The sequence below is a fragment of the Geotrypetes seraphini genome, chromosome 10 (assembly GCF_902459505.1).
Source record: "Geotrypetes seraphini chromosome 10, aGeoSer1.1, whole genome shotgun sequence".
In the NCBI taxonomy this organism is placed as follows: Eukaryota; Metazoa; Chordata; class Amphibia; order Gymnophiona; family Dermophiidae; genus Geotrypetes; species Geotrypetes seraphini.
In genome coordinates, this window is record NC_047093.1 from 32,399,467 (window position 1) to 32,425,595 (window position 26,129).

At 44.3% G+C, this 26,129-nt stretch overlaps 1 protein-coding gene across 5 annotated transcripts in view; it reads right to left on the reverse strand.

Annotated features, from left to right (window-relative positions):
* The window catches only part of RHBDF2 (rhomboid 5 homolog 2), a 152,506-nt gene extending 127,567 nt beyond the window's left edge, over positions 1–24,939 (reverse strand). For 3 of the 5 annotated variants that reach the window (XM_033961734.1, XM_033961735.1, XM_033961740.1), the window contains exon 1: positions 24,573–24,939. The gene's annotated coding sequence lies outside the window, so the exon portion shown is untranslated. Of the gene's footprint in view, positions 1–1,756; positions 1,831–2,264; positions 2,500–24,572 lie in introns of those variants that run through there. The other 2 variants (XM_033961737.1, XM_033961738.1) reach the window with 2 other exon arrangements.
* Positions 24,940–26,129: the final 1,190 nt, after the last annotated feature.

A 26,129-nucleotide genomic window follows, 5' to 3' on the forward strand; every position in this document is an offset into this window, starting at 1 on the left:
TGGCTTGATTGTCCTGCCCTCCCCTCTGCCCTCCAACCCAGCCAGTTGATTAACTGTTCCACTTAACTGTATCCATGACATCCTGTTTGTCTGTCTTGGCTGTTTAGATTGTAAGCTCTTTCGAGCAGGGACTGTTTCTTCTTCTTTGTGACTCTATGCAGCGCTATAGAAATAATTAATAGTAGCAGTAGTAGTAATAATATAAGTGTGCACCCGTTACTAGGACCAGCATACGATCAAGTCATTGACTTTCAGGCAATGTCTTCCTTATTAAAAAAAAAAAAGACCACCCATCTTAGGCATGAATTAGGGCTCTGTACCTTTAAGCTGGCAGGCTGAAGCCAGCAAACATTCTTCAGATTGGCAGATGGCTGAATCCTGTCAGCAGCAAACTGCACCCCGAGTTCTTCTTCCTAGCAATCCAGCAGATGGAGATGCCGGGAGGGAAGGAGGCTGCTCTTTGTACTGGATCCAGCACTTGAAATGCTGGCTTTTCTCAGCGATCTGACAATCTACAATTGGCCAATCTGAATTCCCTCCATCTGTTTTCCTGCCATGTAGCTTCCTTCCGACACAGGTCTCTAGATACCTGTCAGCAAGGTTTGTCAGGATAAAAGATACCGGCTGCCAGCTATCAGGCCATGCCCTTCCTCCTGAGATAGGATGCTCAACTTTTGGACCAACTCATTCAGAACCCTGTGCTGACTGGCACATGCCAAAAAAAGGGCAAGACAATCGGTGCCACTATATGAATTCACACGACATTATCACCCCATAAAAACCTCCACTCCCACCCTACAAATGGAGAGCCAATGAAATCTATTTTAACAAAATAGTTAATACCTCAGCATTTCCAACAGATCTTTCTATTTATTTAAAAAAAAAATTGGTTGAAGCAGCTCATGAAGATTAGGCCAATATGACATCATCTCTGTTAAAAGCAGGTAAACAGACACTAACACCCCTCCCCCCAATACAAAAAAGCCCTATATTCAACATATAGTAGAGTCTCGGTTAACCGGGACTCTCATACAACTGGCAAAAAAAAAAAAAAAAGTCAATCTCCTAGGAAGTGACATCGGAGTGCGCCAAAGCTAAAAAAAATAATATATATTTTTTTTAAAGATACAGGGAAGGGGGCGTGTGGCTGCCAATACCCCGGGGGGCCGCTCACCCTAGCTATGCCACTGCGGGTGAATATCTTCACGTAAAAGGCGGTTAATAAATCCAAATAAAAAATAATTTATGCGCTCTTCAAAAAGTCTCAGGTGCCAGCATTGTGGGTACAGGGGATGCTCGGGCACCCACAACACTACGTAAAACTCCTTCACTGGGTGCAGGGAATAGTAATTTGGGTTGAGTAAGCTTCTACAATCTATTAAAAAAAAAAAAAAATTTTCCAAGCCAAAAGAAGCTGCGGTCTGTGCAAATAATGAACCAGAGAGGGATAAGGAGCACCGAGAAACGACGAGGTACTAGCACAGTTCTGCCTGAGCTGGAACCCCCCAAAAAAGAGCAGGAAGAAACAGTCCTGGTCCAGCCAAAACAAACTGCTGCTAAGAAAATAAGGATTTAAGTTGCTTTTTTTTTTTTTGTATAACATGCGATATGCATATATGCTGGTGTACTGTAAGAACACTGGCAACACTCTCGATTTAGCCTCGAAAGCCTCCCACATCTAGAAAGATGGCTACGGCAGAGAATTAGGGACTTCAGAGCTGCTACCCATCCTCCACCGCAAACAATCTGCTCTTACCAGTTCAGTGGATGGCTGCCCAGAGGGATCACATCACCAGGACACAGCAGATTCTGTGCCCCCAAAACTGGCCAACCTCAGCTCACTGTTAAGAGGAAAGATTAAAGAATCTAAAAAAAGATTAAAAAAAGAGACAAAATTTAAGAAACCTAAAATGAGACTGTGCTTGAAGTCTGCAGTTTGTGACCACTCCCCACCCCCAAAAGCCTCGGAAAATACCACTCCACTCTGCCAGTCCTTCCCATTTCTCGTGCTGTGAAATTCCTATTAGAATAAAAAGGTTCTAAGGGATCTTTGTCTGCTTATGAAGCCTCATTCACAATTCAACCAGAAAAACATTCTAGAAAATGCAGAACCATCTAGGAATGTGAAAGGTCGACATTTGCTAGAGTCCAAGGGGGCAGACAAGAGCGACATTCTCAATAAAACACTGCCATCCATTCTATAGCAGGCTGTGGACTTGCACCCTGCTCCTGATGGCTACCACTCATTTACCCTAGGCACCTACCTCTAATCACACCCTCTCCTGCCCTTGCTCCGAGAAGCAAACCTTCCCTTCTTCTGTCCACCCCAAAGACTGTTGCTGCTGGAATTCGCTGAGAAAGGGGAATTCAGCGCCTCACTGCCGGCCACATGTCAGAGTGAAAGTTGGCTGCGTGTGAGGAAGTCTGCCCAGCCTGTGGAAATTTGAGGGAGAAATTTAAAATGCAGGAGGCTCTTGGATTCTGCTGTCTTGAAATAGTCTGTGAAGAAAGAGGGGGGGGGGGGGAGGGCTGTAGAATCTCTTTATAAATCATCACACTCCGATATTTACCATAGATACAGACTTTTCAGAAGCAAATATTAGAATTGGTTTTCATACGGTTAATACCCACAAATTTAGTCTGATTTTGTCCCTGGAAAAGTAGCAAATGACGAAAACCCAGCTATTCCACAATAAGGAGGAAAATCCCAAAACAAATATCCCAAGAAAAGTAAATAATTATCTTATTGTGACAGAAATGTGAATGCAGGTGTGGTGAATAAACGTGAGTAAAACAAATAGTGATGAACGATGGTGATGGTGGTGCCAATGTGAAAAGACGAATGAAAGTTATCCGATACTGGCAATAAGAACATAAGAAGTTGCCACCACTGGGTCAGACCAGAGGTCCATCGCGCTCACCGACCGCTCCTGCGGCGGCCCATCAGGTCTGTGACCTGTGAAGTGGTTCCTGACCATTTCTGGAACCTACCTCTACATCTATCTGTAACCCTCAATCCCCTCATCCTTTAGGAACCTATCTAAACCTTCCTTGAAACCCTGTAGTGTGCTCTGGCCTATCACAACCTCCGGAAGCGCGTTCCATGTGTCCACCACCCTCTGGGTAAAAAAGAACTTCCTCGCATTTGTTCTAAACCTGTCCCCTCTCAATTTCTCTGAGTGACCCCTTGTACACACATTCACATCTCAGCATTTCCCAATACAGATTTCAGATATCATTTATTTTAGTATTTCTATACCATTTATAGCCTAAGTGATTTACATTCAGGTACTCAAGCATTTGTCCCGGTGGGCTCACAATGGGAGGATTAAGTGCCTTGCCCAGGGTCACAAAGAGCAGCGTGGGATTTGAACCCAAAACCTCAGGGTGCTGAGGCTGTAGCTCTAACCACTGTGTCACACACTCCCACAATAAGACATAAACTATCTTACATTTTTTAGGACCCCCGAGGAAGGCGTCTCTAGCCCGAAACACGGACCGTGTTGGGTCCGCATCATTTGGATTGTGGATGAATTTGTACTCTACAAGTGCTTAATAAGCATTTGCATCCACACCTTTTTTTTGTGTTTTTGGCTTGTCCTTGAAAAGACATTTGATTTATAAGGGCAGTAGTGGCTTTTAGGCACTTAACATGTTAAGGGGATCATCCTTTAAAGTAAGTGCTAACTTATACGTATCACTTACATGCATAAACATTTAGAATACTAGCATATACCCAGGTAAGTGTAAATATATGCACATCCATGCCATATATATGCTTATGGGCTATTCTCCAACAACTCACAGATGTCCAGCAGTCTGGTCTGCAGGAGGCATGTACATGGGTGGAATCTAGGCAGAATTACACATGCATATCCAGGACATGTGCCCCCACTTACACTAGCTCTACGGTTGCTGTCTAGGTTCACACCTGAATGTATTCACCTAGCATACTACTCTACAAAGAAAAGTAGCCACCTACTTTCCTCTAGAGCAGGGGTAGGCAATTCCAGTCCTCAAGAGCCACAGGCAAACACGTGCCGACAATTGTGCCCCGACATTTGCTCGCACGACAAAAGGCACACTGAATAGGAGGTCCATCCCGACAGGATACTATTTTGTCTTTTTGCGTAACCCCCCCACTACACTTAAGAGTCACTTCTTAGCTAGTGTTAGGGTTAGGTTTACAGCACGATTATGGAAACTATTTTACTGGATATCTGGAAGGCCCTGATTTGCTGAGACTCCTCAGGCCCCATCCCTTGGGAGGGGCTTGAGATGCCTCAAGCCCCTCCCAAGGGACAGGGCTTGAGGAGTCTCAGCAAATCAGGGCCTTCCAGATATCCTTCACGGGCTAATTGTCCTGTGCGCAATTGTCAGGGCGCATTTGTCAGAATGGAATTGCCCTCTGCGGATTTGTCGGCGTACTGCCAAAAACACCAGATCTGATTTCTGACTGGGTTGTAGGCTTAACAGCAGAAAGAAGAACTAGCTGTGTCAAACAACATTTTTACAAGTTATGATCAACAGAAAGTATCTACTATAATAAAACCCTAAGCGCGCATACGCACTCCTACCTGCGTGTTCCGTGATCCGTATGTCCGTGGCGGCAGGAGTGTGCATGTGCGCTTAGGGTTCTATTACCTTGGGAGAAAAAATGGCACCACACTCGCGGAGCCCCAAGGATGTTCTGAGCAAAGTTATTTTTAAATTCTAAGCCGCGGTGGCGGCTCCTCTCATGAGCCCCACCTGAGTCAGAGAAGTCTTCCGACGCAGGCAGGTTCGTGAAACGAGCCACCGTGGCAGCTTTAATAACTTAAAAATACCTCCGGCACAGAACTAAACGGTCGGCGAAAGAACGGACATTGCATGCGATCCCTGCCGCTCCTCACACACACTAGCGGGCAAAACAGCTTCCCACGCACCCGAGCAACCTCTAAGCGCATGCCACCCTGCTCTTCAGCTCCTCCAGGCAGCGGCAGACCTATCAACAGCCAGGAAGTACTGTAAGGCCCTCTGCTGCTCTTCTGTCTGCCCTCCTCTTCTAAACAGCCAGATGCTGAACAGGGGAATCAGGTAAGGGGTGATGCAGTACAGGAGGAGCAGGGAAGAGGTGCTGCTGGACAGGGGGAGCAGGGAAGAGGTGCTGCTGGGCAGGGGGGATGTAACAGGAAGGGAGGTCTACTGCTGGACAGGGGGAACAGGGAACAGGTGCTGCTGGGCAGGGGGAAGGTAAAACGAAGGGAGAAGGGCTGCTGCTGGACAGGGGGTATGTAAAAGGAAGGGAGAAGGGCTGCTGCTGGACAGGGGGAGCAGTGAAGGGGTAGTGGTGCACACAGGGGAGATAAAAGGAAGGGAGAAGGGCTACTAATGGGACAGGGGGAGGAAAGAGAGACAGAAAGAAAGCAGCCAAGGAGAGAAAAAAAGAAAGAAAGACAAAGACACACATCTATTCCAGCACCCATTAATGTAACGGGCTTAAAGACTAGTATTATATACGAAGACAGTAAGTGAAAGGCCCAAAAGAAAGAGGATTAAGCTTCGCCTTGGGCTTCACATACACACACCTTGGTCTTTTGGGTAGCATTTGCAAGCACAGACCTGAGGCCGTGTAATATCAAAAAGAGTTCCTTTCATAGAAGATGCTGGACCACCGCATTAACCCTTTCAGGACCAAGGGACATATTTGTCCCATAACTTTAAAATCCTATAAATTTTGATTGGGATAGTCTACAGTTCTAAATTTGATATGTACGGATTCCATATGATACTGCCTTTATGTAAACAAACTGGTTCCGACATTCATTCATTAGCGTCGTTGCTAGATTGACGAGAAGATTCACTTGCCACACTGTCCATAAGCCAGAAGTGTGATTTTTTTAAATAAAAATAATGATATTTCACAAAAAAAATCAATTTTTTGGCATCTGCAAGCCCTTTTTACCATAAAAATGTCGTCAAAACCACAAAAATTGGCCTACGATCCTTATGGTCCTGAAAGGGTTAACCCTTCCCCCCTTTTACAAAACCGCGATAGCGGTTTTTAGTGCAGGCCGGCATCCTGAATGCTCTGCGCTGCTCCTATGAGCGTCGGGAGCAGCGCAGAGCATTCTGCGTGCTGGCTTGCACAAAAAAACATTGGCGCGGTTTTGTAAAGGAGAGGGGGGTTAATTTTCCTCTAAGTCTCAGCTCTGTCTGCAAATAGGCCAAAGTCAAAAAAGAGTAACTTCCACTCTGAGGAAAACCGTTGCTTGGCCCCAAGAAAAGAAAAAAACAACTTTTAGAGCCCACGATTTACTTTCCTGCCCTTCCTGGCTTTTGATCTAGCAGTTCACATTTTGCATACCTCATCCATTTTTCTTCTCAGGTTGGTTAAGTGTTATTTTAAAATCTCAATAAAAGGAAATTAAAAAAAAAAATGCTGAGTTCTTTTTCCAGCTAGGACAGTTGCTGTCGGAGCAAAATGCATCTGCAGTTCCTCTTCAGCTGGTCTTGACTCAATACACCAATAAGAAGATAAAAGATCCCTGCGCCCAGCAATGACCTTATGTGCAGAGACCAGAGGTCGTAGCTCAGTCTCAGCCAGAGCCCTTAAGCCTGGGGTCTCAAAGTCCCTCCTTGAGGGCCGCAATCCAGTCGAGTTTTCAGGATTTCCCCAATGAATATGCATGAGAACTATGTGCATGCACTGCTTTCAGTGCATATTCATTGGGGAAATCCTGAAAACCCGACTGCATTGCGGCCCTCAAGGAAGGGCTTTGAGATCCCTGCCTTAAGCCTAAGTCAACAGCTAAACTATTTCGGACAAGAGACTCGTAACTGTCCAAATTTGCTCCAGATCGTCTAGAGGTGGAAAAAAAAGCTTTAGTACACTCACACTAGCTGACGCTTTCTCTGGACATGCAGTGTTCGAACATGCTGGGGACAACTAGCTGCTATAAGAGCACCCTCACCCACATTCTCAGTTGCCCTTCTCGAGAAAGCCAGCAAGGGAGTGGAAGACAGCTGGGAATGCACCCTCTGTGGCAAAAGATGCTCCCAAATCAATTACTTCTAAAACGTAACACAGCTGTGAACCCACTGTATAGTACAGGGGTGGGCAACTCCGGTCCTCGAGGGCCGGAATCCAGTCGGGTTTTCCGGATTTCCCCAATGCATATGCATTGACAGCAGTGCATGCATATGCATTGGGGAAAATCCTGAAAACCAGACTGGATTCCAGCCCTCGAGGACCGGAGTTGCCCACCCCTGGTATAGTAGAACAGTTCCTAAAATGAGTTTCTGCTAGACTCTGCACACTCCAAAGGGAGTTGGCTGTCTGTGGCCCCTGGTCAAAGACTCTCACTATCATGGTTGGGAGAGCATACGGCAGCTAACAATGGAGATCCCCATCCCCCATACGTAGTTGTGAATAAAGAGTCGGAGACAATTCTGGAAGAGACTAGATACAATTGAGCTGGAAATCCTATGGGAGCAACTGGAATAGGGTAACCTCTCTCCATAAACTTTGTGTATAAAAGCGTGGCCTGCTGCTGGAAGTCCCACTCGTCAGAACAGATCCTCCGCAACCTTAAAAATTGTCCCACCGGGATACTATCCCTGAGGGGTTTTGGATGATGACTATGATAGTGTAGGAGAGTGTTCCGATCGGACGGTTTCCTATAAAGAGTAGTATCATAACACTCTTGAGAGTTGATCTGAGATTTTACTACTTGGATATCCAAAAAGGATACTCTATCACTACTTACTTCATGGGTAAGAGTTATGTTGGGATCTGCCTGATTCAACTCATTTAGGAATTCCTCCAATTCGTCACACTCCCCATTCCACAAAAAGAAGATATCGTCTATATACCTTCTCCATAGACCAACTTTACTAAACCATCTAGAAGTATAGACATGTTTGTCTTCATATTCAGACATGTAGAGGCAGGCGACGGACGGGGCCACCGTGGCCCCCATAGCCACCTCCTTAGTCTGAAAGAAGAACCTATTTGTAAATTGAAAATAATTTTGACATACCACAAATTCAGCTAAAGTTCCTACTAGCTCCTTCTTTTGAATTGAAATATTGGATTTACTGACTACCTGCTTGATAATTGCCAGGGCCGCCGATTGTGGCACGTTGGTATACAGGGCGGAAACGTCTGCAGTTACTAACAGTTTACAATCTTGACCCTCACATCTCTGCAAACATTGCAGGAAGTGAGACGAGTCCCGTACGTAGGACTGAACAGTACCAACGTGTTTATAGATAAAACTATCTATAAACCTTGACAAAGGTTCCAGCACTGAACCAATCCCAGCCACAATCGGACGGCCCGGGGGGCACGTGAGAGACTTATGGATTTTGGGGATGAAGTATATGTATGGGATTTCCGGAAATTCCACATTCAAACATTTAAACTCTTTAGCTGTGATAACCTCAGCTTGACTTGCTGTATTTAATATGATATCAATTGCATTCTTGATATCCTTAGTGGGATCCATGTCGACTTCTCGACAGTGTAGAGAATGACATGAAACATAGAAACATAGAAAAAGACGGCAGATAAGGGCCGCGGCCCATCTAGTCTGCCCACCCTAATAACCCTCCCCTATTTAACTCTGTGCAGAGATCCCACGTGACGATCCCATTTCTTCTTAAAATCAGGCACGCTGCTTGCCTCGATCACCTGAAGTGGAAGTCTATTCCAGCGATCAACCACTCTTTCGGTGAAAAAGTATTTCCTGGTGTCGCCGTGCAATTTCCCCCCCCTGATTTTCCATGGATGTCCTCTTGTCGCCGTCGGACCTTTGAAGAAGAAGATATCTTCTTCTACCTCGATACGGCCCGTGAGGTATTTGAACGTCTCGATCATGTCTCCCCTCTCTCTGCGTTCCTTGAGTGAGTATAGCCATAATTTGTCCAGCCGTTCCTCGTACGGGAGATCCTTGAGTCCCGAGACCATCCGGGTGGCCATTCGCGGGACTGACTCAAGCCTCAGTACATCCTTGCGATAATGAGGCCTCCAGAATTGCACGCAATATTCCAGATGGGGCCTCACCATAGATCTATACAACGGCATAATGACTTCAGGCTTACAGCTGACGAAACTCCTACGTATACATCCTATGATCTGCCTAGCCTTAGATGAAGCCCGCTCCACTTGATTGGCAGTCTTCATGTCTTCACTGATGATCACCCCTAAGTCCCGTTCTGCAACCGTCCTTGCTAGGATCTCGCCATTTAGGGTGTAAGTCTCGCATGGATTTTGACTGCCAAGGTGCATGACTTTGCATTTCTTGGCATTGAAACTCAGTTGCCAGGTCTTTGACCATTGCTCCAATAGGAGTAGGTCGTGTTTCATATTGTCCATTGTGCTCTTGCTTGTTATATTACACAGTTTGGCGTCATCGGCGAATAACGTTATTTTACCGCGAAGCCCCTCAGCCAGGTCCCTTATAAAGATATTGAAAAGGATCGGGCCTAAGACTGAGCCCTGTGGCACCCCGCTGATCACTGCCGTCATTACGGAGGGGGTGCCGTTCACCACCACCCTCTGAAGCCTACCACCAAGCCAGTCCCCAACCCATTTTGTCAAAGGGTCACCTAATCCTATAGAACTCATTCTGCACAACAACCTGCGGTGTGGGACACTATCAAATGCTTTGCTGAAATCCAAGTATACAATGTCCAAGGACTCTCCAATATCAAGCTTCCCCGTCACCCAGTCAAAGAAGCTGATCAAGTTGGATTGGCAGGATTTCCCCTGGGTAAATCCATGTTGACGGGGATCCCGTAGATTCTCCTCATCCAGGATCTTATCTAATTGGTGTTTGATTAGGGTTTCCATTAGTTTGCTCACTATAGATGTGAGACTCACTGGTCTGTAGTTCTCAGCCTCTGTTCTGCAACCTTTTTTGTGGAGTGGAATGACGTTAGCCGTTTTCCAGTCCAACGGGACTCTACCTGTACTAAGGGAGAGATTGAAGAGAGCGGATAGTGGTTCCGCCACGACGTCCCCTAACTCCCTGAGCACCCTGGGGTGTAGGTTGTCTGGCCCCATTGCTTTGTTAACCTTGAGTTTAGTCAGCTCACAGTAGACACTGCTTGTTGTAAACTTGAAATTACTAAACGGGTCCACTGAGCCATCCTTTTTCTGTAGCTGAGGGCCGGAACCCGGCGCCTCGCGGGTGAAGACCGAACAGAAGTATTCGTTTAACAATTCAGCTTTTTCCGAGTCTGCTTCTACAAAGTTCCCATCTGGTTTCCTAAGGCGTACTATCCCGCTTGTGCTGCGGTTTCTGTCGCTAATATACCTGAAGAAGGATTTATCGCCCTTCTTGATGTTCTTTACTAAAGTTTCCTCCATTCGGAATTTGGCCTCTCTAACTGCTGTTTTGACAGCTCTTGCCCTAGTCAAATAGACTTCTCTAGAGTCCTGAGATCCTGTATGTTTGTAGGAGATGAACGCTTTTTTCTTCTCTTTTATGAGGTCTGAGATCTCCGCTGAGAACCATTGTGGCTTATTGTTCCTGCGCCGTTTACTCACTGATTTTATATAGCGATTGGTCGCCTCCTGAATGGTAGTTTTCAGAGTCGACCACAATTCCTCTACGTTATCTGTTCCTGCTCGGTTTTGTAGTGCTTGATGGATGAAATCCCCCATACCCTCAAAGTTGGCGTTCTTGAAGCTAAGGACCCTGGTCGATGTGTTAGTTTTGGCGAAACCCTTCCTGAGTTTGAACCATATCATGTTGTGGTCGCTGGAGGCCAACTTATCTCCCACTGAGACCTCAGTGACACTTTCGCCATTGGTAAGCAATAGGTCCAGTATTGCCTGTTCCCTTGTTGGTTCCAATACCAGTTGCCTCAGTTTAGCTCCCTTCATAGAGTTCAATAGTCTCCTGCTGCTGCTTGATGCAGAGGAGTGTGTTCCAATCCACATCAGGCATATTGAAGTCTCCTAATAACACTGTATCCCCACGTAAGGTGATATTCTCTGTCACCGATTAATTCTATATCTATGTCATCCTGTTGCCTTGGGGGTATGTATACTATGCCAAGATACAGGCATTTGTCATTCCCCCTGGCCAAATTTACCCAAAGGGATTCCCCTGTGTACCTGATATCTGTGATTCTGGTGACTTTAATATCATCCTTAGTGTATATTGCTACACCTCCTCCCATTCTGCCCTCCCTGACATGGGGCAACTCCCCGCAGGAACTCAATTTCCCCATACTGTCCTCGCGAGTTTTGTTGCTGTCGCTGTCCCATTTCTGTAAGCTCTGCTTAACTGCACAAGCCTCTAACACTTAGAATTTTAAAGTGTTTGAGGCTTGTGCAGATGAGGACAGAGCTTGCAGGGATGGGGCAGGAATAGGAAAAGAACTCGCCGGGACGGGATGGGAAATGAGTTCCCACAGGGATGGGGAAAAATCTGTCCCCGTGTCTTTCTCTAATCCAAATTATTCCGTTGTCCATATGGTTGATGGTACCCGGCTTCTGGAATTCTATTGCAAAGATCAGAAGAAGAACAGAGGGAGGGACAGTCTTAGGGAAAAATGGTGCCAGATCCTATTACTGTTTCCAATTAAGCGAAAGAAAGATCTCCTAGAGAGTTTAAGTTTAAAATCTTAGTGTTGATATTTAAAGCTCTTCAAGACAAGATTCTAATAAAACCCACAACAGATGAAGCAATACCAGCAGACAGGATCTGGACCGACTTCCCTACAATCCAGTGGACTGAACTGGACAGGTTATACAAAAAATATTGCAAATCATCATGTGATCTGAATAACTGCCCACCATACCTACTAGCAACTGCTTCCACCAACTTCAAAGCCAGCTACACATTATGGCTGCAAACCACACTCAGGGAAGGCCAGTTCCCACCAGACCTCGGAGAAATTATAATTACGCCTATACTGAAGGACCCCAAAGGTCCAACAAATAACCCATCAAATTACAGACCAATCGCTTCTATCCCAACATACATCAAAATAATAGAAGGACTAGTCGCACAACAACTGTCCATGTACCTAGAAGCCCACAACATCCTACATCCATCCCAATCCGGATTCAGAACCAACCACAGTACAGAAACCCTTCTGGTATCTCTACTAGACATAGCTCGAAGTCACCTCAGCCAAGGAAACAGACTGCTAATCATCCAATTTGATCTCTCAGCTGCATTCGATCTGGTGGACCACTCCATACTTCTCCAAATACTAGACGCAATAGGAATCTCAGGTAAAGTTCATAACTGGTTCCAAGGCTTCCTTAAAACTAGAACATACAGAGTCAAATCAAGAGACATTCTATCTGAACCATGGTCCAATCCATGCGGAGTACCACAAGGTTCTCCCCTCTCTCCCACACTTTTCAACCTATTCATAGCTTCCCTAGGCACCACCCTGGATGCCCTAAATATTACTTCTTTCAGCTATGCGGACGACATAACCATCCTCCTCCCATTCGACATAAACAACCCAATCTCCTCAGGACGCCTGAAAACTACATTGGAAACAGTGGAAAAATGGATGACAGATCACAAGTTGAAGCTGAACTCTGACAAAACTAAATTCTTACTACTAGAGAAGGACAAAAAACCATCCCTAACAGAACTGGAAGTAAACTCAATCAAGTACCCTATACAGAGCACCCTCAAAATCCTAGGTATACATTTAGACAGACGCTGCACAATGCAAACACAAATCCAAAAAATCACCCAAAAAGCATTCTTCACAATGCGAAATCTAAGAAAAATCAGAAAATACTTTAACAAAGAGCAATTCAGGATCATTGTCCAATCCCTTGTGCTAAGTATTGTAGACTATTGCAACAGCCTCTACTTACCTTGCCCGACCAACACAATAAAAAAACTACAGACCATCCAGAACACAGCCCTCAGACTCATATACTCACTCAGCAAACACGACCACATTACCAATGCATACCTTGAATCTCACTGGCTACCAATAAAAGCAAGAACACAATTCAAACTCTACTGTCTCATTTTCAAAGTAACCCACGGCACGGCACCCAGTTACCTAAATAACCGTTTTCACCACTACCTCCCACCAAGAAGAAGGAGAACACAGAACCTTTTCACCTACCCACCACTCAACGGTACTCGTCGTAAGAAACTTTACGACAACCTCCTGGGGACACAGGCAGCTAAAATAGACTCTGACATCTCAAAATTACTGACCAAAACAACAGACATAAAAGAGTTCCGCAAAGAAATAAAAACATTACTGTTCAAAAAATATCTCCCATCACTCTAACCACCACCCAATGAGCTCCCAATCAACGACATCAGAAATACCCTATATTATCTCTTTATCTATGATCTAGAATGTACTGTAATTCTTCTACACTACACCCGATTTAACCGATCGAGTTGACATGTATTACCTCTGTAAAATGCATTATCTTCTGTTATATGTATTATCTTCTGTAATAAGTATTATCTTCTGTGAAATTGTAGTATCATAACTCATTACTGTTCCTGTAACTTACTTTTATCCTGAAATGTAACTCTACTGGAATATCCCAGATATTTTCTATATTGTAATCCGCCTAGAACCGCAAGGCACAGGCGGAATAGAAATCCCTAATGTAATGTAATGTAATATGTTGAAGGCCCCGAGTTCTTTGATTAGACTGTATGTTCCATCTCGCTCTCTGCGATCCATGTCTCGGCATCTTCTGGAAGTTCCATCTTTGTGGATTATCACAAAAACTACAATCCGATCCAGGGTATTTAGCATTATGGGCCCAGGGTTGTGGAAAGCCTTTCCTGACGCAATCTGTCAGATCTCACTGTTTCTCTCCTTTCTAAAAGCCTCGAAGGCTTGTTTTCTTTCCAGGAAGCTTTTACTAACCTTTGAAAGGGAAAAGTGCATAGCAGAAACATACTTTTGGTGTTTCTGGCAATTTTAATGGTAATTTTAATGTGCGTTTGTTTGCTTTATTTTAATTTTTATGTGCTTTGTAATCCGCATAGATCCTTGTGATTTGCAGAATATAAATGTTTTAATAAAAATAAAATTTGTTAAAAATGTTCCGTGCTCTTCTTCTTCCAATAGCTATCCTCATGGCTCTATCTCTATGCTTCAGAGCAAAAATCTTACCAAACTTGTACTTGCTTTTAACTCGGAACTAGAAAAGAAAAGCGATTAAACTTAATATATCATCCAAATCTTCCTACACAGAAGCAAGCTATTTGGCAGTCCAAGCTAGTGAGATAAGAAGCTTGAAGAATGAAGTGGTAGCCTAGCGGTAAGAACAGCAAACCAATGAAGGAGGAAGCCAGAGTTCAAAATCCCACTGCTGCTCCTTCTATCATCCCTCCTTTGCCACAAGTACAAGCAACTGTTTTGAGCAGGGATCTACACACAGTACCTGAACATATTAAAAAAACAAAAACAAACTCACCTTGGATTTGGAAGGCGACGCAAATGGTAAGAGGTTTAAACCAAAAGAAGTATGAGAAGAGACTGGAAGACCTATATGTATACTCTGGAGGAGAGGAGGGACAGGGGAGATATGATACAGACGTTTAAATACTTGAAAGGCATTAACATGGAACCAAATCTTTTCCAGAGAAGAAAAAAATGGTAAAACTAGAGGGCATAATTTGAGGTTACAAGGAGAAAGACTTAGGAACAACGTTAGGAAATTCTTCCTAATGGAGAGAGTGGTAGATGCCTGGAATGCCCTCCTGAGGGAAGTGGTGGAGAGGAAAACGGTGATGGATTCAAAACAGCATGGGATAAAAATAGAGGATCTCTAATTAGTAAACGAAGAATGTAAATTAAAGAGCCAAGGCTGGTATTGGACAGACCTGCACAGTCTATGTCCCATATATGGTGACTCGGTGTAGGATGGGCTGGGGTGGGCATCAGTGGGAACTCCACTAATATGGAGCAGGAGGATGTTACTGGCCAGACTTTACGGTAGATGTCCTGCAAACAATGGGATGGTTGGATAGGCTGGAGTGAGCTTGGATGGCAACTTCAGCATTTGGAACCTAGGCCAATACCAGACTTTACAATCTATTGGCCATAAATATCAAAGAAGAGACAAGTTAATCTGATCAAGTATTTTTTTTATGAGTATAACTTATGGGCAGACTGGATGGACCTTTCAGGTCTTTATCTGCTGTCATTTACTATGCAATATAAAACCCAAAGCCACTGCTGCACAGTTGAAGCAACCCTTGAAACTTAGGAGTGGAAGAGTAGCTGAGTGGTTCGTGCAGCAGCCCAAGAACCTGGAGAAATGGGTTCAATTCCCATTGCAGCTTCCTATGACTCGGGGCAAGTCACTTAACTCTCCATTGACCAGGTACAAAATAAAGTTCCTGTATATTAATATGTAAATCGGTTTCACTTTAACCACAGAAAGGTGGTAGAATCACGTCCCATCCCCTTATTCTAGAAAATGGACAGATATATAAAACAGATTGTGAGCCTACTAAGGATAGAGAACGCACCTGTATATAATACATATCACAGAAGGGCAATATATCAAATGCATTACCCATGACGTGTTAATTCTAATTCTACCAGCCAATGCCACACCTAAACCCCAGTCAAATAGAACCAAATAATGGGATATAAACAAAGGCAGAGCAATTTGGTGTCAAGTGATATAGAAAAATAGTCTTCAAAAGGACAACTTAAACAGTTTCATTTTCACAGGAATTCGTCACTCGATTCTCTTTACAAGGCAGTTGGTGTTCCCATATCTCACATTTCACCCATGAAAACAGCAGAAAGACCAATGGCTTTCTCCACCTCATCCCTGTGTTATCAGCTTTCCAATTTTAATTCTAAACCAGCCTTTAGCGAGGCACAAGATACAGGCCCAGGGCAATGTTGTAACTTGCAAACAGGTTTAGATTTAGGAAGAAATAGACACGTCTGGACAAAGCTAGGGAATGTCTCTCTCTTTTATTTTTAACTTCTAGAGCAGTGATTCCCAACCCTGTCCTGGAGGAACACCAGGCCAATCGGGTTTTCAGGCTAGCCCTAATGAATATGCATGAGAGAGATTTGCATATGATGGAAGTGATAGGCATGCAAATTTGCTTCATGCATATTCATTAGAGCTAGCCTGAAAACCCAATTGGCCTGGTGTTCCTCCAGGACAGGGTTGGGAACCACTGTTCTAGAGTATAGAAGAAGGTAGCTTATATGTATGAAATGCCACCACCCTCACAATATGAAAATAGCTTATATCTTGTATATACTGAACTTGCAGAAACTTCTTGAACCCCGGACGTATTCTATCTGGAGCAGGGGATCTCGGGGGGGGGGGGAGGGGATACGATAGAGGTCTTTAAAATAATGAGTGGACAGGAAAGGGTCGATATGAATTGCTTGTTCACTTTTTCCAAAAATACTAGGACTAGGGGGCATGCGATGAAGTTATTAAGTAGTAGATTTAAAACAAACCAGAGAAAATATTTCTCCACATAACGTGTAATTAAACTCTGGAATTCGTTGCTAGAGAATGTGGTGAGAAATCGGTTAGCTTAGCTGGGTTTAAAATAGTTTGGATAATGTCCTAAAAGAGAAGTCCATAGGCTATTATTTATTTATTTAAAATATTTATAGACTGCTTATCCAACAATGCTAGGCAGGTAACAACATGACATGCATAATAATAAATAAAACATACACAGAAATAAGAAAAAAAAAAAAAAAAGACAAATTTAATAAAATCATCAAAATAAAATATTTTAAAATCATGCCCACCAACCCTGTTGACTAAGAATAAAGAAAGAATCAAACATCTCTCCCATGCCCCCCGCTTGTCACTTGACAAAACAATGCTCAAACAGTCATTTTCAGACCTTTTCTAAACTGCAGAAACCTACAAAATACAAAAGGAATTGACCCCAAAATATCCACAGAGAAGAAAATCCAGAGAAACCCAAAAAAACTTTGTGGAGTGACGATGTTCCGAAATGGACTTTATTTGAAAGTGTCAAAGTTCCAAATGTACACTGAAATCATCCACATAAAATAAATTCATCCACATAAAAATAGGTTATCCACATAAAAGCCTTAAAGGACCTAGTCTGCTAGGGATACAGGACCCAACACTGTTCGCGTTTCGACAGAAAGTCTTCTTCAGGGGTCACCACACAATTGTTTCCCATGTATTCACCTTTATAGGACCCCCAGGGACCCCTGAAGACGACTTTTTGTCGAAACGCGGACAGTGTTGGGTCCTGTATCCCTAGCGGACTAGGTCCTTTAAGGCTTTTATGTGGATAATGAATTTTTATGTGGATGATTTCAGTGTACCTTTGGAACTTTGACACTTCCAAATAAAGTCCATTTAGGAACATTTTTTGGTTCTCTCTTGAAATGTAGAAACCTGTCTTAATTCCAATGGTAAGGCGGTCCAACACGCTTGGGGAAATCCACTGCTTATTAGGATAAGCAGCTTAGAATCTGTTTTACTACTTGGGATCTAGCTAAGAACTTGGGACCTGGATCAGCCATCGCTGGAAACAGGATACTGGTCTGTCCCAGTACAGTACTCTCCTGAAATTCATGGGGGTTCCTTTCTAAGAACCCCCGCAAATTTTGAAAAACCACAAATACGATTAATAGGCAGGAGGGCTGCTGAGGCACCGGCAGGTGCAAAATCGCTCGAGGCAAGAGAGGGCAGCTGGGGCGCCGGCGGGTGCAAAATCACTCACGGTATTCTCCGACCGCCTCTTCCTGTTACTAAAGTCAGGCTACACCGATCAGGAGCTTCTTTGACATGAAGCTCCTGATTAGTGTAGCCTGAATTTAGTACAGGAAGAGGCGGTCAGAAAATACAGCGAATTAGTAAGTCTGCGATTCACGAATTCACGGGAGAACACTGTACGGCGATTCTTATGTTATGTGAGTCAAGCATAGTACAGTCAAGCCATTGTGACATCACTGATGAGTTTGGCTCTTAGGCATTGGTGGAATGAAGCTTTATGACATCACAATCTCAGCCCTGGAATGTTGCTATTATTTGGGTTTCTGCCAGGTACTTGTTACCTGGGTTGACCACTGTTGGAAACAGGATACTGGGCTTGATGGACCTTCGGTCTGTCCCACTACAGCAATTCTTATGTTCTTAGGACACATCTTATCATATTGGTTTTCAGGATCCCCAAAATGAATATGCATGAGATAAAATTTGCACACAATGGAGGTGGTGTATGCAAATTTGTCTCAAGCATTGTGGATATCCTGAAAACCTGACAGGCTGGATATGTCTCAAGGACTCAGTTGAGAACACTTGATCTAGGGAGATCCACGATTATGAGCAGTGGGTTCCATTAGTTCTGGATGGAACTCTTTGCCCTTAAAAAGGCCATGGGACCTTGTTTGATTTAGCTGAGGTTCCTGATGCAGTAGGATGACCAGCTCTTCATAACCATCTTTCCCTTTCAAACATAAGACCTACAGATGCAGGAGTTCAGACCTTGAGTGCTACAAATAGGACAAGTTTTCAGGATATCCTTAGTGAATATACACGAGACAGATCTGCATGGATACTACCTTCATTGTATTCATTCATATTGTTATCCACAAGACACAAATGTAACTCCAAAGTGCTCAAAATCCTTTTCTTTATATAAAATTTTTTTTTTGATATGATGTGCTCAGGCCCATAACCACAATGCCACCAGTTTAGGCAAAGGTTACCACGGAACCTTCGCTGTCACATCCGAGTCCCCAACCACCCCATTATCTGTCACACTAAAACACTGCAATCAATATCAATATGTGTGAATTAAAGGTATTTTTCTTGTTAGTGTGCTGGGGGTTCCATTGTTTTTATTGCTTGCCTTATCTCCTGGAAATACCGCCGATGGCAGAGCGTTTTTGAAGGATGATGACAAACCAACTCTTTCAGTTGAGGAAAGAGTATGACTGAAAATCATGGACAGGGAATTATCCAGAGACGAGTCCAACAGTTGGATGGCTCCTCTACCCTTTTGGACTAAACTAAACTAAACCTTAAGTTTATATACCGCATCCTCTCCATGAATATAGAGCTCGGCACGGTTTACAAAAGTTTAATAAAGGAAGAGAATAGCACATTGAGTTTGGTGGATTGAAAATAGGGGGGGAGGAGAGCGTTACGTTTTTGTGAAAAGACTGGTTTTCAGATGCTTACGGAATAGTTGGAAGGAGTCCCGAGTCCACAGTGGGGTAGTAAGGTTATTCCAAAGCCCTGCAATTCTGAAAAAGAGAGATTTTCCCAATTTTCCCGCATAGAGGATACCTTTTAGTGAGGGGAAGGAAAGTTTAAGTTTTTGGGTGGGCCTGGTATTGTCGGGACTCGGGGAGTTCCAAGATAGAGGGATTAGAGGAGGGAGGATGCCGTGAAGGATTTTAAAAGCTAGGCAGGAGCATTTAAAATGAACCCTGGCGATTATTGGGAGACAGTGGAGTTTGGACAAAAGTGGAGAGACATGGTCAAATTTACGTTTTGCGAAGATCAGCTTGGCCGCGGTGTTCTGAATTAGTTGAAGTCTATGAAGACTCTTTTTTATTAGACTAAGGTAGATGGAATTGCAGTAATCTAGTTTGGAAAGGATGATGGATTGAACAAGGACGGCAAAGTGTTGTTGGCGGAAGCAGGATCTCACTTTCCTCAGCATGCGGAGGCTGAAGAAGCATGATTTTACCAGGGAGTTGAGGTGGACATTGAAGGAAAGAGAAGAGTCGATGATGATGCCTAGAACTTTGCTTGAGAACTCAAGCTGCAGCGTGGCTCCAGAGGGCAGTGCGAAGATGGTGGGCAACTGTTCTAATTTTGGTCCGAGCCAGAGAAGTTTCATTTTGGACTCGTTCAGTTTCATTTGAACAGAGAGGGACCAGGATTGGAGTTTAGTTATACAGGCTGTTATGTTCTCAGAGAGGTTGGTAAGGTTCAAGTCTGTCTCGAGAAGGACAAGGATGTCATCAGCATAAGTGTAGATTGTTTCAAGGGAAGATTGATGGAAGATTTTCAGGGAAGACAAGTAGATGTTGAAGAGAATAGGGGATAGGGGTGATCCCTGCGGGACTCCACAGGTCAGTTTCCATGGAGCGGACATGATGCCATTTGAGTTGACAGTGTAGGAACGGGAACGTAAGAAGTTAGAGAACCATTCTAAGACTGTGGAGTCGATGCCTATCTTAGAAAGTTGATAAATTAGAATATCGTGGTGGACAACATCGAAAGCTGCAGAGAGATCAAATTGTAATAGGACTGCAAACTTATTGCGAGAGTGTAATTGTTGCACCTTTGAAATTAGTGAGACCAGGAGGGATTCGGTGCTGAAATTGGGTCTGAAGCCATATTGGTAAGGTAAGAGAATGGAGAATCTCTCTAGGTAGGAAGAGAGCTGGGTGGAAATGATGGCCTCTAGCATTTTAGTCAGGAGAGGGATGTTTGCTATGGGATGGTAGTTAGAACATGATTTCCAACAATGAGCAAGCCTTCTCTTGACTCGCTTCATTGCGGTAGAACCCGTGAAAGAAACCAGAGACAAACCAGCACATGCTGGCTAATGACAATGCGAACCGGCTCCTCTGCTGAAAAATCATGAAGACTACTGGTACTTACCTATCTTTGGCGTGTATCATCCATAGAAGCCAGGACAGATCAGGATCATGTTTCACTCATGTTCAATTCCAAGTAATCTTGCTCAACAGCTTACTAGGAGTCTTGATTTGCTTCAGGAAAGAACATATTGTCATAACAGCAGACATTCAGCAAAAGTTCTACTGCATCCAAACTAAAGAAACTGCTTGAGATTCCTGTGGTATCATTACCATGACTTCAATCAGGAGATTGTGGAATATGGAATTAAAGTTCATGTCTTTGGCAATAGTCTATCACCTGCAGTGACAACCTATGGGCTTAGGACGATGACCCAAAGAAGGAGAAAGAGTATGGCACAGATGCCAGTTACTTCATTGAAAAAGGCTTTTATGTAGATGGCTTGAAGTCCTTACATACAGCTGGAGAGGCAATTGATCTGCTAAAATGAGCAAACAATGTTGGCAGAGGCCAATCTCAGGCTTCACAAAATTGCTCCAGAAGTAATGGCAGCATTTCCTGCAGAGGATCATGCCAATAATTTAAAAGATCTACATCTTGGAGTAGATGCCCCACCGCTTCAGAGAAGCCTTGGTTTGCATTGCAACCTAATGACATTCTCACATTTCAAGTGTCCACTCAAGAGAAACCATACACACGCAGAAGCCTCTCCAGCTGTCCCCTCCTGGTCGGCGGTCGGAAAATACCGCAAATGACCGGAACCACAAACCACCGACTGTGAATGACCGGGGGATACTGTACTTTATTCCAACTCTTGTAGCAAAACATCATACATAAGAGTTTCTCCCCAAATTAAGTATGGACATTAGTTTACTAGTTGGAACTACCCACATTAGCGGTCAAATCCTTGCACGACTTGGCACCAGGCTACATGACAATCAAGCTTCCTCCATAAGTGCCAAACAGGTCTCTTTGCTCCTGGGAAGAAATACAACTGCAATGACATTCATACTCCCACTTCATACCGAGCCACTGGAATCGAGTGTCCCTGCATATCAATCCCTTGAAGGACTCCTCAACTTTAGGAAAGCAATAAAAAAAAAAAAAATCAAAACAAAACAAAAAACCATACTTCTTCACCTATCTGCCCATGACCGAAGGATTACAAAAAAAGAAACCCAAAACTGTAGAAAATGGATTACAAAGAAATATGTATTGGTACTGGATCTCAGTATGTGTCACATTAGGAAAACTTGTATTTTATAGTATTTAAAAGGATTGATTTATTTATATAAATGAGGAAAACATACACATTCGGGGAGGGGGGTATGTTTTGACACTGGTTCAGAGGTATAGATAGGTTATTTACAGGTATTTTTATGAGGTGTTGGTTAATTGAAAAATGGGTGGGGGAAATAAGTCTTGTCTTCATTCTATTAAGTTTATTGTGCTGTAATGTTAATATTTTATGTAAATGTATCATCCAGGACTCACTTTGCCTTGGCGATCTATCGGGCCGATCAGTCTTCCTCTCCCCGACGTCAATTCTGCCGCCGGAGAGGAAGTTCGGGCCAGCCAATCGCTGCCTGGCTGGGCGGAACTTCCTCTCCGACGGCAGAATTGACGTCGGGGAGAGGAATGCTGGTCGGCCGAAGCAGGGAGAGCATGGGGTGGCTTGGCGTCGGCTTTGGGGCCTGTTATCCATTGGTGGCGGTTTGGGTCCTGTTCCCCAATGGCAGTGGCTTGGGCAGGGAGAAAGAAAGACAGGGGGCAGGCAGGGAGACAGAAGGAAAGAAGAGAAACAGAAAAAAAGAAAGGGGGCATGAAGAGAGAAAGAAAGAAAGGTCAGGGAGAGAGGAAGAAAAAGTTGGGGGAGGGAATGAGGTGTGGAGGAGAGGAAGCATACAGGCTGAAAGAAAGATTGGATGCACAGTCAGAAGAAGAAAGTGCAACCAGAGATTCATGAAATCACCAGACAAGGTAGGAAAAATGATTTTATTTTAAATTTAGTGATCAAAATGTGTTTGAATTTATATCTGTTGTCTATATTTTACAATATGGTCCCCTTTCACTAAACCGCAATAGTGGTTTTTAGCGCAGGGAGCCTATGAGCGTCAAGAGCAGCGCTGGGCATTTAGTGCAGCTCCCTGCGCTAAAAACTACTATTGTGGTTTAGTAAAAAGGGAGGGGGGTATTTGTCTGTTTTTGTATGGTTGTTACTGAGGTAACAGTGAATAGAGTCATCTGCTTTGACCTCTTTGAAAAAACCCTGGAATAGGAATGATAATTAACAATTCTATGCGTACAGTGTGCATTGTGTTTTTTTTTAATTTTATTGTTGGTAGATCATTTTGACTTGGTCATTTTAAAAGTAGCTTTTCGAGTCAAAAAAGTGTGGGCACCCCTGGTCTAAATGTTTGAAATTAGGATAAAACTTGCACTGTAAGGATAGCTAGGGCAAATTGTAACCTGTAAACTGTATATTATGTATGTTTAACCTGTAATCTGTTCCGAGCTCTTTGGGGAAAAGGGATAAGACAATGCAGGGGTTAGAGATACAGCCTCAACACCCCTGAGGCGGTGGGTTCAAATCCCTCGCTGCTCCTCGTGACCCTGGGCAAGTCACTGAATCCCCTCATTGCCCCAGATACACGAGAATGTAAACCACTTAGGATAAAATAAATAGATTTCAAGCAACTGAAGGAAAACTAAAACAGCCACTACACATTTACTCACATTTTGACAGATGAAAACTGGACCCTCCACCCTGCCCTGAAAAACCACCATCCACAGCCATGTGCTCAGCCAAGTACTAAGACAAAGCGATGGCCGTCAGCTCTATGACCGCCATCAAACCCCACCATGGACCGTCCTCCTTTGGCACTTAGCATCATAGGAATATTACGACCCCTCATGAAAAAGGCCCGTTTGCTTCCATGTCCCCTTACTTTCCTTTTCTCATATCTGTCACTGTGCTGTGTTGACATAATTGTGTGTTTACCACGGCACAGTGCAAAACACTAAGCACCTCTGTGCCATATGTAGCTAAAATAACACCAATTTGAAGTAGCATGAAAACAAGATAATTTTTTATTTTTTGTTTTATTTATTCAATTTTTCTATACCGTTCTCCCAGGGGAGCTCAGAACGTCAGGTACTCAAGCATTTTTCCCTGTCTGTCCCGGCGGGCTCACAATCTATCTAATGTACTTGGGGCAATGGGGGGGGGGGGATTAAGTGACTTGCCCAGGATCACAAGGAGCAGCGTGGGTTTGAACCCACAACCCCAGGGGTGCTGAGGCTGTAGCTTTAACCACTACGCCACACACTCCTTGTGGGGAGCTTGCTGGAAATCTGATTAAAAAAAAAAAAAGAAGTTCCATTTCCAGCAGCTTTGATCATAAGTGTCCCTCTGCTTACTAAGATTATTCTTGACCAAAAGCGGAAATTCTTCTTTTTTTTTTTTTTTTCAAAACACTATCCCGAGTTGCGTCACTTGAATTGCAAAAAGTCAACTACAAATGGGTCTTGCAATATTTAACCAAGAAAATGGGCAGGACAGCAGTGTCACTAGATGCCCCCAACCTTCCAAGGGGCAATCACTACCCAGGAAAAAAAACAACCCAGAACAACCCTTCCCTCTCCTACCCCCACACGGGATCTACACCGAAAACTAAAACTCTCCTAATGCAAAAATCAAGTTCCTCCTCTCCCCAAACCAACAATAAGCAGGAAAGGCAAAGCGAGCACCATAAAGCGTCCGTAGCCCCTCCAGCACAGAAGGGAGACTTCAGGAAGGTTAACTCCTCGGTTCTGAAAAAAGTATCCATCTAGCCTCTCCCTCCCCCGGCCCTAAAACAAAAACCTCCCACCCAGCCCTCCAACGGAACTGTAAAAACAGGAAAAGGGCGAACAGGAAAAGCTCGCAGCCTCCCCATCACACGAGAGATGAATCACAACCAACAAGCAGCGACTCCCCCCCCCCCCCCCCCGAACCAAGGGTTGTCCTCTTGCTGCCCCCACTCACCTCCTCTTCAGATGCCAGGACGCCCAGGCAACGGGGACGGATCGCCTAGAGAAAGCGCCCAGCCGATGCAGAAGGCTTTCCACGCTGTTAACTCCCCGGCTGAATCAAGCAAACGCTTCTCCCTGCCTCCCGGGGGGGGGGGCGGGGGGGACCTCGGCGGGAAGCCGACCCCTCCGGGCACGAACACAGCGGCCGAGTCGAGCGATCTCGCCGCGGAAGTCTCGCAGGCGCGCTCGGGGACCGGAGAAGGCTCTTTCGCCCGCTCCGTCGGTCACACGCGGTCGTCTCTGTCGGAGAAGAAAGGAGGCGGGACCGAGAGCGCTCGCCGCGCCCGTCTGCCGAGTCTCCGCTCACCTGAAGGGGTGCGGCCGAGGGGCGGGGCTAGTTAAAGGGCGGTCCTCTGTCGGTAATGGGCGCGGCCAGGGCGGAGCACCGCTGCAGTGGAATAGAATGAAAGCTCGTTGTGGGCGTGGCTAACAGGTCGGGGGGCGGGCGGTGGGCGTGGTATCGTCCGAGAGGCTGGGCTTAGGCGCACGTGTGGGCGCTGAGCGTAGGAGGCCAGCGTGCTTGAGTTACTGTCTTTCTGACTGCCAAGTGCTGTGGAGGGTTGAAAATTGCAGTTTTGTGCGCTTGAATACTTTTATTCTGACATGCGGCCTGCCGCACGATCGGCGATGCCTCCCCAAAACTTGACTGCTGGAACTGGAAGGGCTGCTTTGACTTATCCCAATCCTTGACGCTCCTGGCTGAAGGGACCCTTATTCCAGGATATCACTGATGAAAAAGTATTTTCTCGCTGCAAATATGGGAGTAGCCCTCAAGCCCTGTTGGAGTGTGATGTCTATTCATTTATTTCGTTTTCTATTCCGTTCTCCCCCAACGAGCTCAGAACGGGTTACAGGTGTAACATATGTAATATGTAATAATTAACAGGACAAGTTTTATCCTAGCTCGACACATACTAGAGATTTAATACGGTACCGATATACATAATATACAGTTTACAGGTTAAATGTGCCAGTTACAGTGCAAGATTTTTCAATACAAGTTTTTATCCTAATGTGACCAATATACCTTTCTTTGTAATCCATCAGTTGTGGGCAGGGGAATTACATTACATTACATTAGTGATTTCTATTCCGCCTGTGCCTTGCGGTTCTAAGCAGATTACAAATTAGAAGATATCTGGACTTTTCCGAGAGAATTACATAACAAAGATTCAAGTAATCACAGAATACAGTGGAGAATAACAATACATTCGGGTAACAGAAGATAATTACATAACATTGAAGGAAGAAGTTTACTGGATACAGATGGTGGTTGCTTATTTAGGTATATATTGGAGGTATGGTTTGAGGAGTTGACTAATGTGGTATTCACGAGGGAGTATGCATGTGCGACTAGCGTGGAGGTTAGTATGTAGGGAAGTGTTTTTTGAATAGAAATGTTTTGATTTAGGTGAAAAGGTATGTTTTTATTGCTTTCCTAAAGTTGAGGAGTCCTTGAAGAGATCTGATCTGTGGGGGGCAGTTAATTCTAGTGGCTCGGTATGAAGTG